The following is a 12938-nucleotide window of genomic DNA, read 5'->3' as shown; positions in this document are numbered from 1 at the left end:
AATGGCTATTTAATCACTGTATTGTTTCAGTTCTTGTCCCTACTATTAACAGCAAATCTCTGCTTTTTTTGGGGGGGGGGGGCAGTGCTCTCCCCAGCACCATCTCTGCTTTTCCCTCTTACCTTTCTTAATGAGCAGCTGTATCTTCATTTTTAATCACTTGCTTATAGCCATTTTTGGAGGTTTATATGTGCATTGATATGGTCCAACCATATTTATGCAAATGTTTCTTTAAAACTCCCTTTTCCTGAAAGAACATTTAGCATCTTTCTCTTGGGCTGGCTGATGATGGTAACAATTGTTTTAATAGTAAAAGGATTGATCCTAACAAGCATCTTTCTTGTTAAAGATTTTTGTTTTGTTGTTTATTGAAGAATTGTCTTATAGCAATCTTTCCATATAGAAGCACAAGTTTTTATATGGCAGAGAAGAGGATTGGATTAAGCACCTTGAGTGTTAACGTGTTCCTTTTTTATCTTCTGTTCAGCATCTTGTGAAATGATGGTTTGGGAACATACAAATTGTGATGCAAGTGCCAAATTAAGGGTTGCCTGAAATACTGGGAGGTGGCCACCGGATATTGTGAAAGTGTGAGGGGGGGGGATTGAAAGTTGTTTAAGGTCTGAGGCATGGAAGAGGAAGTGGATTTTAGGAAGCGGTTTCCTCATCCTGGATGAGGAGGCATGGGAAAGAGGAATGGCTCTTTGAGCTGGAAAGATCTTATTGTACATGAAGTAAATGAAACAGGATTTGAAGGGTTGGAAGAGTGCAAGCTGCATGCCTTGAAGAGGTCACCTGGATTGCATGTTCTTTGATGTTACTATCCTGGAGTATCTGCTGCTTAAAGTGAGAATGTTGGATCAGATTCAACTGATGGTGTGTTTGTGTTAACTGTTCTTGTTTAAGGATTAATGTATATCCTTGTACAAGTTGCAGACACCATTACTTAACATAGATACAATAGTTGATTTAGAATCCAGTTCAGTTTTTAATAACACTACTGTATTAAGAACTTACAATTATTGGACTGGAGATAAATGTGTCTTTAAGTTAATACGTTCACAGTATTGGAAAAGAGTTCTTAAATGTTTAAAAGTACAGTTACAATTATCTGAAGACATGTTGTAGCAAGAAGTGAAAGTGTTAAATAAAGGGTGGAGGGAAATACAAGTGTTGTACCTGATGCTTGCTTTAGTTGTATAAATTAACTTCATTTCAGAATGCTTGCCTAATATTCACTAAATGTAAGTGTGCTAATGAAGGCTGTTGTGAATTGTAACTCTATATAAAATAACTTAAAGACTTGTTTAAGTCACTTAGTTCACACAACCTGATACCCTATTGTCCAGAAACGTTTGTGCATGGAAATAGTATGAAGGAAACAGTTTTCTTATGCTATGTTGGCCTGCATTTGCAAAGTCGTTGTAGATGTTTTTGAGCAAATCAAATAGTCTCTCAGTCCGAACTCTTGAACTGTTTTTCAAAACAGCAGATCGTTGGTGTATCCCATTTGGAGCTTTGGAGATCCCATTATCTATTGCCTGGTTTTTTCCAAACTATTCCTTTCTTTCTTCTTCCTGTAGAGGCCCCAGAGGAATAATTCCTTGGTCCTTTTTTTTTTCCTATGAGAATAAAAAGAGGATCTGATTAATTCTTAAACCCTTGGCTACCATCATTACTGTTGAATTCCAAAATGAATCTGCTAGTTCCACCTATCTTATGAACAGTACTGAATTGTTTTGCTCACATATCTCCCTGGTTGTCGCACTTAATTTGAAGTTGAACACAGTGAAAGTGGAACTGTTATCCACAAACATTTCCAGCAAACCATTCCCCACTATGCACTTTTTGACACTATTCGAGGTGCTTTCATCTTGTCTGTCTGCTGTGTATGCAGTACTGATATCGTTAACTTCTTAGTTATCTCCTGCTATCATGCAGCTGCTAAATCTTATTTGTCCTTGGCATCTCTGAGATCAATCAATTCCCCTTTCATCTCTGCTATTCAGTTGTTCACATTGTTCAGATTTCTGTTTCCTTGTCCGTGTTGGAACTCCCCACTGTGGTTAGTTCAGAACAGGGGTGCCCAAACCTCGACCCTGGGGCCACTTGCGGCCCTTGAGGCCTCTCAATGTGGCCCTCAGGGAGCCCCCAGTCTCCAATGAGCCTCTGGCCCTCTGGAGCTTTGTTGGAGCCCACACTGGCCCGATGCAACTGCTCTCAGAGTAAGGGCGACTGTTTGACCTCTCACTTTAGCTGTGGGATGAGGGCTCCCTCCACTGCTTGTTGTTTCACATCTGTAATGCAGTAGCAGCAGCAAAGGAAAGGCCAGCCTTGCTTTGTGCAAGGCCTTTTATAGGCCATGAGCTACTGCAAGACCATCATTCATTCTTATAAGTTCATCTTTAATACATTCATTTATGTAAACTTATGTAAATTTATTCAAATTTTAAATTAATTTTTTCCCCCCGGCCCCCGACACAGTGTCAGAGAGACGATGTGGCCCTCCTGCCAAAAACTTTGGACACCCCTGGTTCAGAATATCTCTGCTAAACTTTTTTTGTCTTTTTTGGTATCAACCCTTTCCTCAACTCGGTTACTATACCATGGGCACTAATAGGTATCAGAGGGCATTGATCTTGTTCTCTGGGATGCAGATGTCATCACCCAGCCAGTGAGCTGTTAAGTTGTCTGCATCCTTCAAAAAGGCAGTTACTCTTTGCAGTATACTTTGAAGGCTTGCCTCTGTCTGGCTGACCATTTAGACTCACATCAGCTTAGTTGCTGACATACATTCTTAAGCTGGGTCTGTGACTTGTTTGTTAACATCCTGTGTACCATTTTGTATTTCTCCTGCTTGGAGCAATTCATCTCTTGTCTTAGTGGTCATATTCATATGTCCCTCTGATAATTTCTCTTGTAGAAGATGTAGATCTTGTAAATTATTATTATTATTATTATTATTATTATTATTATTATTATTATTATTATTATTATTAACAGTATTTATATACTGCTTTTCAACTAAAAGTTCACAAAGTGGGTTACAGAGAAAAATCAAATAACTAAATGGCTAAATACGTGAAGTGGTTCAAAGTTTTTGTTAGTGCCCTTTTTACATACTTTCCCTTATGTCTATGTGTATGATTTCCATGTTTTCCAAGTGTCTACTCAAGGTTTTAGTTTTATGATTATTTATTTTGATCCTTAATTTAAAAATATCTATACTTGCTTCTAACTGAATTTTCTTGTCTATCTACTTTGGATTCTAAGCATTTTGGCAGTGATTTAGCTTATTTTTCATGTTCTGAACAGTACCTGACATGAGCATTATTTTATACCACTGGTTCCCAAACTATGATCGGGACCTGATTTTGGGTGGGTTGCGAAATTGACAAACAGATATGATAGCTGACAAGGAAAATGTATTGAGCCTATGGAAACAAACTGAATAGCACATGCATGTTTACTTAGGAGTAGACAGACATGTCCTGGTCCACATCAAAGGGCAGGCTGAGGGGAATGCATTGCCACCAGAATGGTTCTGATCTGATGAATGCAGGCTTCAACAAAATCTAGAGGAGGAAGTCCCCCCCTCCAGGCTGACAAGGAAAATGTATTGAACCCTATGGAAGTGAAACTGAGCCACATGTGTGCTTGCTTACAAGTAGGGAAGTGTGCCTCTGCTCTTATCAAAGGGGAATGCAAGGCCACCAGAATGGTCCCAATTCAGTGAATGTGGAACTCAGCAAATGCTCCCCCACCAAGGATAAAAACAGAGGGTTGAGCACCTGGTGCAGTGAAACTTTTAAAAAGTCTTCTAAAGCTTGGTGGGTTCCAAAGGAGTCACTTTAAAAAGTGGGTCCCAATGAGAAAAAGTTTGGGAACCATTGTTCTATACTTAAAGCCTTATAATTGTAATAGGCAATGCAGATGGATCCTGCTATCAAGGAGCTTACAGTATGGAATAGACCAGTGGAGAAACAAGAGTGAGGATGTCAGATACAAGGTTAGGAAGTGAAGAAATTGGGCAAATTTTGTTTAAGCTTGGATACAATTGGGAATGAGGGATTGGGTGTCCTGAAGACCACAAAGGAAGTACAAGTTCGCTCTGTTTTCCTGTAGCACCACTTAACTTAAGTGTGATAGACAACAAGAGCAACAAAGGTTATATGTCATTTTTATTGGGATAGGAGTTGCGTATGTGAAGTACTGCACTCAGTCATTAAGCAGATGTACTGTTTGATAACTAGAAATTAAAATGGGTTTTGAGGAGCAAAATGGACTTTGAGGGAAGATTTGAAGTAAAGGGAGTTTTGTGGCACCTCCTGTTACAGAGGAAGCTTTGTGTGCAGCAACCAGGAGAGTTTAAAGAAGTACTTTGTCTAGGCTGGTAGACAAGAGAAGGTAATGGATAGGTCTATAATGCAAAACAAGGACTTAGACTGAAGGTGGCACAAGGCAGTGGAATTTTTTAAATGTAAGGACAAAGACTTCATGTTTTGTATAGAATATAAGATGGGAAGCATCTCCTGTGCATGATTGTAACAATAGGAAGGGTGAATGACGTCTTGTTATAGGTGAGATGACTGAACATGAGAGAAGTGCTGTTGACAAGAAGATTACCAAAGGAACAGAGGAGCAGGTGGATTTTTGTTATGGTGTGTTGAGATAAGTAACATTAAGTGGCAAGAGAAGAATTGGATGCTAAAATTGCATGCCAGATGAACTGGTAACTTGGATATGGACGTATTGAGTTTAAGATGGTGATATATTTAGATGGATGGAGATGCAAGATGGAGGAGGTGGCATATTGGAAATCATGGAATTTGAAGTTTGCCTGGGAGTAAGAGAAACAAGGGACCCAGAACAGAACCTTGAGGAACCTCAATGGTGAGGGGAAAAGCTGAGGGGGAACTTCCATCAATAGAAAGGTTGAACAAGCAGTATGATGGCACAATCTACAGTCAGTCTACCCAGGAGTCCCATTGTATTCAGTGGGATTTACTCCCAGGAAAGTATGTATGGGATTGCAGCTTAATAAAGGTTTCTGCAGTTCTCCTAAAACATAGAATGGCAATTCAGAGTCAAATGTAGTGCAGGTATCAAGGTTGGCAAACAGGTACAGAGTAGGGGCCTTTAGGATAGCAGTGAGAAGATTGCTAAGATCAGACAAGGGTGTTTTCAATAGAGTGTAAGGGAGAAGGCAAAGTCATAGTGAAAAAGAAGTTGGCAGACAAAAGAGAAGCAAAACTAGCCAGTAGATGATGAAGAAAGGTTAAAGGAGGGGTGTGTTTTTAGAATTGATGAGATGTCATGTCTTGATAAGTTCATGATGAAGGGTGAGATGGTAATTGGGGAGTAGGGACTTGTTGAGGGGTTAGATGAGGAGAGCTGAGTGGCCAACCTGTTAAGAGATATTGGGAAAGGTTTGAAGGCAGATGAGAAGTTTTGGGGAGATTAGTAGGGCAGGTGAACAGGGTAGCATCAGTTGTGCCATGGGAAGGAGGTGAGAGCTTGGGTTGAATGCAAGAAACAGATCTTAGCATTGTAGCAAAAATAAAGAATGGTTAGAGATTGTTGGACTATATCTGAAATTAGTGTGATGGTATAGATCAGGGGTGCCCAAACCCCGGCCCGGGGGCCACTTGCGGCCCTTGAGGCCTCTCAATGTGGCCCTCAGGGAGCCCCCAGTCTCCAATGAGCCTCTGGCCCTCCGGAGATTTGTTGAAGGCCACACTGGCCCAAGGCAACTTCTCATCTTGAGGGCGACTGTTTGACCTCTCGCGTGAGCTGTGGGATGAGGGCTCCCCTCCACTGCTTCTTGTTTCACTTCTGTGATGCAGTAGCAGCAGCAAAGGAAAGGCCAGCCTTGCTTTGTGCAAGGCCTTGAGCTATTGCAAGACCTTCATTCATTCATATAAGTTCATCTTTAATCTATTCATTTATGTAAACTTATGTAAATTTATTCAAATTTTAAATGTAAATTAATTCTTTTTTCCCCCGGCCCCCGACACAGTGTCAGAGAGCTGATGTGGCCCTCCTGCCAAAAACTTTGGACACCCCTGGTATAGATTGTTGCTTGGCCAGGTACATAGCAGCTGAAAAGAGAGAGTAGGAATCTTAAAGTGAGCAAAGTTAACCACCTCTCTTGACTTTCTCCATAGGCACTTGGCAACCTAAGAGTATGAATGAAGTGAAAAAGCTGAATAGGGAAGGATTGGAATAAGTTGCAAGTAGAAACGGGAGACGAAGGAGTTGGAAGAAGTTGCAGAGCAGATGGATGGGATAAGATTTTCAAAAGCCACTGTATTGAGAGATTGCAGTTCTCAGAAGTGAGAAGTGAAGGGGAAGAAGGTAGAGAGTATAACCTTGAAAGCAGCAGGTGGCAACTGGAAAAGAAAAATTTCTATAGTGGAGAAATGCAACCATAAACAGTCTTGGAGGTAAACAAGATCAAGAGTGGCCATGGCAATGAATGCAGGAATCAGTCTAGAAATGGAGGCCAGAGGAGAGGCAGCCAGATTAATACAGTAATCAGAATGAATGTTGACTGAATGTTGACAGAATGAATCCAAGATTGGGTTAGTATTGGAGTTAGAAAGCCAAGAGTATGATAAAATTGGAAGGGGACCTTAGGGATGATATACTGCTGTAAAATGGAGATAGAAGTGTAGGGGCATAGAAACTTACATAAAGTTGAAATTAGAGGAACAATTGGACTAAGCTAGTAGGATTTGGCAAGAAGGTGGCCATCATGGTCCTTGGAGTGTGGAGGAGGTGCCCAAAAAGGGGATAGAAATACTGGCAGCATCCAGATACTCTCTTGTCCCACTTCATAAGCAGTGAGACAGATGTTGGTGAGATTAAGGAGTCGGAGAGAGCAAGAGAGGTGGTGGTTATAGAGTAAGACTTTATGGAGCAGAGGTAGCAAATGGGGCAAAGAGTGGGAATGAGCAGGTGAAGGCCTGCCCAAATGAGAACAAAAAGGTACACAAATTTTGGCAAGAGAGATATAAGCTGATAATGAGGGATGTGGGGAAGAGAGGAACCTGTGGCTAAACATTTCTTTAAATACATCAAAAGCAGCAAACCTGATCATGAGGCAGGAATTCAAATGTGAAATTATCTTCTAACAGAAACATGTAATATGTCATTTAAATCAGCCTCTATGACAGAAGAATGGAAGATAGACAATGTAACACTGAGATTTAAAGGAATCTAAGAGATCCAGGAAATTAGACCAGTCAGATTAACGTCTGTTCTGGGTAAACCTTAGGAAGTATCCTTAAATGATAAAATGATTAAGCATTTAGAATTATTCTTACCAAAGAATTGTCATGACTTCTGCAAGGGAAGTCCTACTTTTCTGACCTTATAGGGATTTTTAAGTGTCAACTATCAAGTAGATAGAGGCAATTTACGTAGTTGGATTTTGTGTACTTGTGTGTCAACAGTATCAACAGAATTTGTCTCACCAAAGGCTCTTGAGTCATGGAATTAGAGGGCAGGTCCTCTTACCAATTAATAACTAGTTAAAGAACAGGAAGCAGAGTAGAAATGGGCAGTTTTCATAATGGAGGGCAGTAAGAGGTAGGTTTGTCACCAAAGATCTGTCTTGGGACCAGTATTCCCATGAAGAGGTCCATGCTACTTGGCATGCTACTTGGTGTTTCTGGACACATGGGGATTGATGCTGTTGCCAGACTTCCAGTAATGCAGAAATCCAAGCTGTGCAGAGCTTGGCTTTGGAGTTTTGAGTTGTGTAGCTGCTCAGCTTAAAGGAAACATGTTTGGGACAAGTGCATTTTAACTTGTTTATAAATTACCTGGAGATGAGGGTAAACAATGAGCAGGCTTAGTTTGAAGATCACACTGAAGTATTCAGAATGATAACCCAAACGGTTGGAAGTGCTCCAAAAAGATGTCTCCAAACTGTGTAAATGGGCAACCAAATGGCAAATGTGATTGTTTCAATGCATGAAGTGGTGCAAAATGGGCCATAATTCCAGCTTCACACACTGATGGCCATCTGATCCATTGGTGACAAGCCAGAGATCTTGAGATAGCTTAATGAAAGCATTGACCCAGTGTGCAGCAGCTTAATGCTGAGATCATTAAGGAAGGAATCACGATTAAGGCTGTGAATGACACCCTATACAAATCTATGGTATGGCCACATTTGGAATACTATGTAATGTTCTAGTTTAGTGTTTCTCAACCAGTGGTACAGGTACCACCAGTGGTACTTGAGGTGATGTGGAATCCCCAGACATCTGCTGCTCAGCAGTCAGACAGATGATGTGACACAAAAAACATTGATGGGAGGCTTGGCTTGGTGGGCAGAGCGCCGAAGCATGTTTTTATGCACTTTGAAAAGCCCTCCTATCCACCCTGAGCCTCTTACTGGTGTTTGTCATGTCGCATCTGACCTCTCAATCCATATATCATCACCAATTACTTCTGGTGGTTTTTTGAACTGGTTGATTGTGCAAAGGGGTATGGCGGGGGGGTAAACATTGAGAAATGCTGTTCTAGTTATAGCACTTTGGAGAATTTTCTGGAGCTGAAAAAGGTGCACAGGAGTGCAACCAAAATGATAGACTGTAACATTCCTTATAAATAAATGTTACAACACTGGAACTTTGAGTGGGGAGGAAGGCAATTGAGGGAGAACGTGACTGTACTTATAAAACTGTGTATGGTGTGGGTAGAGAAGTTTTTCCTTATCACAGTGCTAGAACCAGGGGTGAAACTGAGCTGCAGGAGCTGTGGGACTGACAAAAGGAGATACCTCACATAGTATATAACAACTCTGGACTTCATTGGCACAGGATGTAGTGATGACCATTAGTTGGATGGCTTGAAAGGGGAATTGGACAACATCATGGAGTTGATCACCAGTTCTATTAATGACCACTAGTCATGATGGTGATGCGCTTCCAGGTTCAGCAGTAATATACCTCTGAATACCAGTTACTGAATACCATTTCAGGGGATCACTGGTGGAAGAGGTAAGTGTGACTTTTGCTTCTGCTTTTGGGCTTCCCAGTGCTGGTGGGCCACTGTCAGAGATGGCATTCAAGAATCGGTGGGCCTTTACTCTGTGCAGAGCTTTTCCTGTATTATGTGGCTACTATAATTCTGAAACAAGCACTAGTGGACTGAGTAAATGGGCAGGAGGTTGCATAAAATGGGCATTTAGAGTGATTGGGAAAGGTTGAATATCATGAGACAGTTCAATGTGGGGCATTTTGGTTGAAACGAGGACCAAATGTATAAGCTTTTTAGCAGTAGTTATTTTTACATAGCCTGGATGTATTTCTGTAACCAAGCCTGAGACAACTTAATTGAGAAGAACATTCTTTTTTTCTCACAATTCTTAGTCCAAGTCATAGTAAAAACTAATAATAGAAAGGATTCTATTCTTGATCAGGGAGAATACTGCAAACATTTTCCCACATCACTTTTAATAGATAACATGAGTGACCAAAATGAAATTCCTTCCTTCAATTTCAAAAGCCTTTTTCCATGAGATGCTTGTATGTTCTAAGTGTATTCTTAGCAGCAGCTCTCCCAGCTGGTTGATCTGAGGAATATTTGGGAAATTTTGGTAGGCTATTGCCAAGGTGAGAGGAGCCACACGTATTGGAAACTTTCCTCCTTGATCTGTGAACAGGTTCCCAAAATCTGGGGGATTTCCACTTGTGCAAAAACCTAAACAGTGAGGGCTGAGCAGTCTAAGAAAGTGTTAGCCCACAGTGAGGAACTGAGACTAAACAAGACAATAAAAAGGAGATATTTAAAAGGAATGAAGGCAAATAAAAGACATGGGGGAGGGGCAGATGCAGAAAAAAACAAGATGCAGGTCAAAAGAAAGCAGGACTGTCCCCCAAAAAGGGTCCGGTAAAGTTGGTACTGAGCTTCAGCGGCTTAACACTAAATTATGTTTGTCAGTGGTTTCTTACTTTGCCCAGGAGAAAATGGGAGTATTTGGTTCCTGCTCTCTTTCAAGGAGTGAACTCTTCATTAATGCATGGACACAGCACCTCAAGAATGAACTAGAAAGGTGACCCAGAAGAACTCTTTGCATGCTCTTAAAAATGCCTAATATTCAAGGTTATCCAATTGCATGAGGCAAAACCACAGATTGCTTCATCCCACTCCTTCCTAGACTGATGGGCTTGGCTGTCCAAACTCAGCAGAAGGGTTAGTCAGTGTCTTTTGTCTCTGGGAAAGCTGCCACCATGAAGATGGTGAATATATACAGTGGTTGCCAGTGATGTCATGTGGCCCTATAGTAACAGTGCTGGATTACAAAAAGATAGGGCTTATTGCAGGAAAATGACTTGAAGACTTCTAAGATGCTGAAGCATCACAGAAGCCTCTGGGGAGTTTAAAAATATAAAAAGTAAGGAATTGGTATTGCTCAGCTTGGTCTGTGATTTGCATCTGGGTCTCTCTGTGCACAACTCTCATAGCTTAACTTTTTGCTGGCACAGTGGTAGACAGATCTCTTCAGAAATGTCTCTCTTCCACAGTATTTGCTGTTTTAGAATATAGTCTCAGACGTAAGTTCCAAAGGCATTACTGTTGGCAACCTTCACTTTCGAAAGACTATGGTATCGCGCTCTGAAAGGTGGTTCTGGAACAGCGTCTAGTGTGGCTGAAAAGGCCAATTTGGGAGTGACAATCCCTTCCACACTGGGAGCAAGTGCAGTCTGTCCCTGGTCTGTCTCCCTGGCTATGGGCCTTCCTTCTTTGCCTCTTAGCCTCAGACTGTTGGCCAAGTGTCTCTTCAAACTGGGAAAGGCCACGCTGCACAGCCTGCCTCCAAGCGGGCCGCTCAGAGGCCAGGGTTTGCCACCTGTTGAGGTCCACTCCTAAGGCCTTCAGATCCCTCTTGCAGATGTCCTTGTATCGCAGCTGTGGTCTACCTGTAGGGTGCTTTCCTTGCACGAGTTCTCCATAGAGGAGATCCTTTGGGATCCGGCCATCATCCATTCTCACAACATGACCGAGCCAATGCAGGCGTCTCTTTTCAGCAGTGCATACGTGCTAGGGATTCCAGCACGTTCCAGGACTGTGTTAGGAACTTTGTCCTGCCAGGTGATGCCGAGAATGCGTTGGAGGCAGCGCATGTGGAAAGCGTTCAGTTTCCTCTCCTGTTGTGAGCGAAGAGTCCATGACTTGCTGCAGTACAGAAGTGTACTCAGGACGCAAGCTCTGTAGACCTGGATCTTGGTATGTTCCGTCAGCTTCTTGTTTGACCAGACTCTCTTTGTGAGTCTGGAAAATGTGGTAGCTGCTTTACCGATGCGTTTGTTTAGCTCGGTATCGAGAGAAAGAGTGTCGGAGATCGTTGAGCCAAGGTACACAAAGTCATGGACAACCTCCAGTTCATGCGCAGAGATTGTAATGCAGGGAGGTGAGTCCACATCCTGAACCATGACCTGTGTTTTCTTCAGGCTGATTGTCAGTCCAAAATCTTGGCAGGCCTTGCTAAAATGATCCATGAGCTGCTGGAGATCTTTGGCAGAGTGGGTAGTGACAGCTGCATCGTCGGCAAAGAGGAAGTCACGCAGACATTTCAGCTGAACTTTGGACTTTGCTCTCAGTCTGGAGAGGTTGAAGAGCTTTCTGTCTGATCTGGTCCGGAGATAGATGCCTTCTGTTGCAGTTCCAAAGGCCTGCTTCAGCAGGACAGCGAAGAAAATCCCAAACAAGGTTGGTGCAAGAACACAGCCCTGCTTCACGCTGCTTCGGATGTCAAAGGGGTCTGATGTGGAGCCATCGAAGACAACAGTGCCCTTCATGTCCTTGTGGAAGGATCTGATGATGCTGAGGAACCTGGGTGGACATCCAATCTTGGGGAGATTCTTGAAGAGGCCATTCCTGCTGACCAGGTCGAAGGCCTTCGTGAGATCTATGAAGGCTATAAAGAGTGGCTGTCGTTGTTCCCTGCATTTCTCCTGCAGTTGTCTAAGGGAGAATATCATATCAGTGGTGGACCTGTTGGCTCTGAATCCAAACTGTGATTCTGGATAAACGCTCTCTGCAAGTACCTGGAGCCTCTTTAGTGCAACTCGGGCAAACAACTTTCCTACAACGCTAAGGAGAGAGATGCCACGGTAGGGCAGGCATATCAAGGAAAATACCTTGAGACTCTCTGAGTATAGTTGGATTATAGTCCCCTGCTGTAAAAGATGCACTGCTTCTGATTTAGAGGGAGTGAAAATAACAGGTTTGTACCCACCATCAGTGTTTTGGACCAGGAGTAAACTGAATGTAGCTCTGGATCGTCTTTTAGATTTTTGAGTGATTTGCAATAGATTCAGTAGTTTCTGACTCCTGTTTAACAAGAATAAATACCTATTTCTAGGCTGTGAAAGCAGGGTGGGGTGGGAAAGTCAAGAGTGCGTAGTTTCTCAATGACTGGTAAGGGTACTACCAGTGGTACTTGAGGTGGTGTGCTTGTGGAGCCTCCAGACGTCCGCTGCCCAGCAGCGAGACTAGTGACATGACGTGACAATCATTGGTAGGAGTCTTTGTTCAGTGGCAAAGCTCCAAAGCATGCTTTTCACACACTCTAAAAAGCCCTCTTGTCTACCCTGAGTCTCTTACTGGTGTTTGTCACGTTGCATCTGGCCTCTCAACCCAGAAGTAACTGGTCGTGATGTCATCACCAATTACTTCCAGTGGTACTCCAATAGGTGGATCATGCAGAGTAGTATGGCAAGGGATAAACATTGAGAAATGCAAGTATTAAGGGCTAAATCCTATCCAGTTTTCCAGCACTGGTGTAGCCATACCCATTGGGCCTGTGCTGCATCATGCAGTGGGAAGGCAGTCACAGAGGCCTTTTCCTGTTAAAGGAATGTTGGTTCCCTTTCCTCGGGAACAGGTACACTAGCATTGAAAAATTAGATAGAACTGGG

General features: G+C 42.4%; 1 protein-coding gene and 1 long non-coding RNA gene across 2 annotated transcripts in view; one reads left to right on the top strand and one right to left on the bottom strand.

Moving 5' to 3' along the window:
• Positions 1–12938, top strand: part of PTPN12 (protein tyrosine phosphatase non-receptor type 12) — a 90486-nt gene that overhangs the window by 1633 nt on the left and 75915 nt on the right. The window lies entirely within an intron of this gene.
• The window catches only part of LOC136657079 (uncharacterized), a 95111-nt gene continuing 83141 nt past the window's right edge, over positions 969–12938 (bottom strand). The window contains exon 3 of the long non-coding RNA XR_010794734.1: positions 969–1622. This is a non-coding gene — a long non-coding RNA (uncharacterized lncRNA). The remainder of the gene's footprint in view (positions 1623–12938) is intronic.

Source organism: Tiliqua scincoides, chromosome 7 (genome assembly GCF_035046505.1).
Source record: "Tiliqua scincoides isolate rTilSci1 chromosome 7, rTilSci1.hap2, whole genome shotgun sequence".
Classification (NCBI taxonomy): Eukaryota; Metazoa; Chordata; class Lepidosauria; order Squamata; family Scincidae; genus Tiliqua; species Tiliqua scincoides.
Note: the sequence above shows the minus strand (reverse complement) of the source record. Positions and strands in the feature narration are given on the sequence as shown.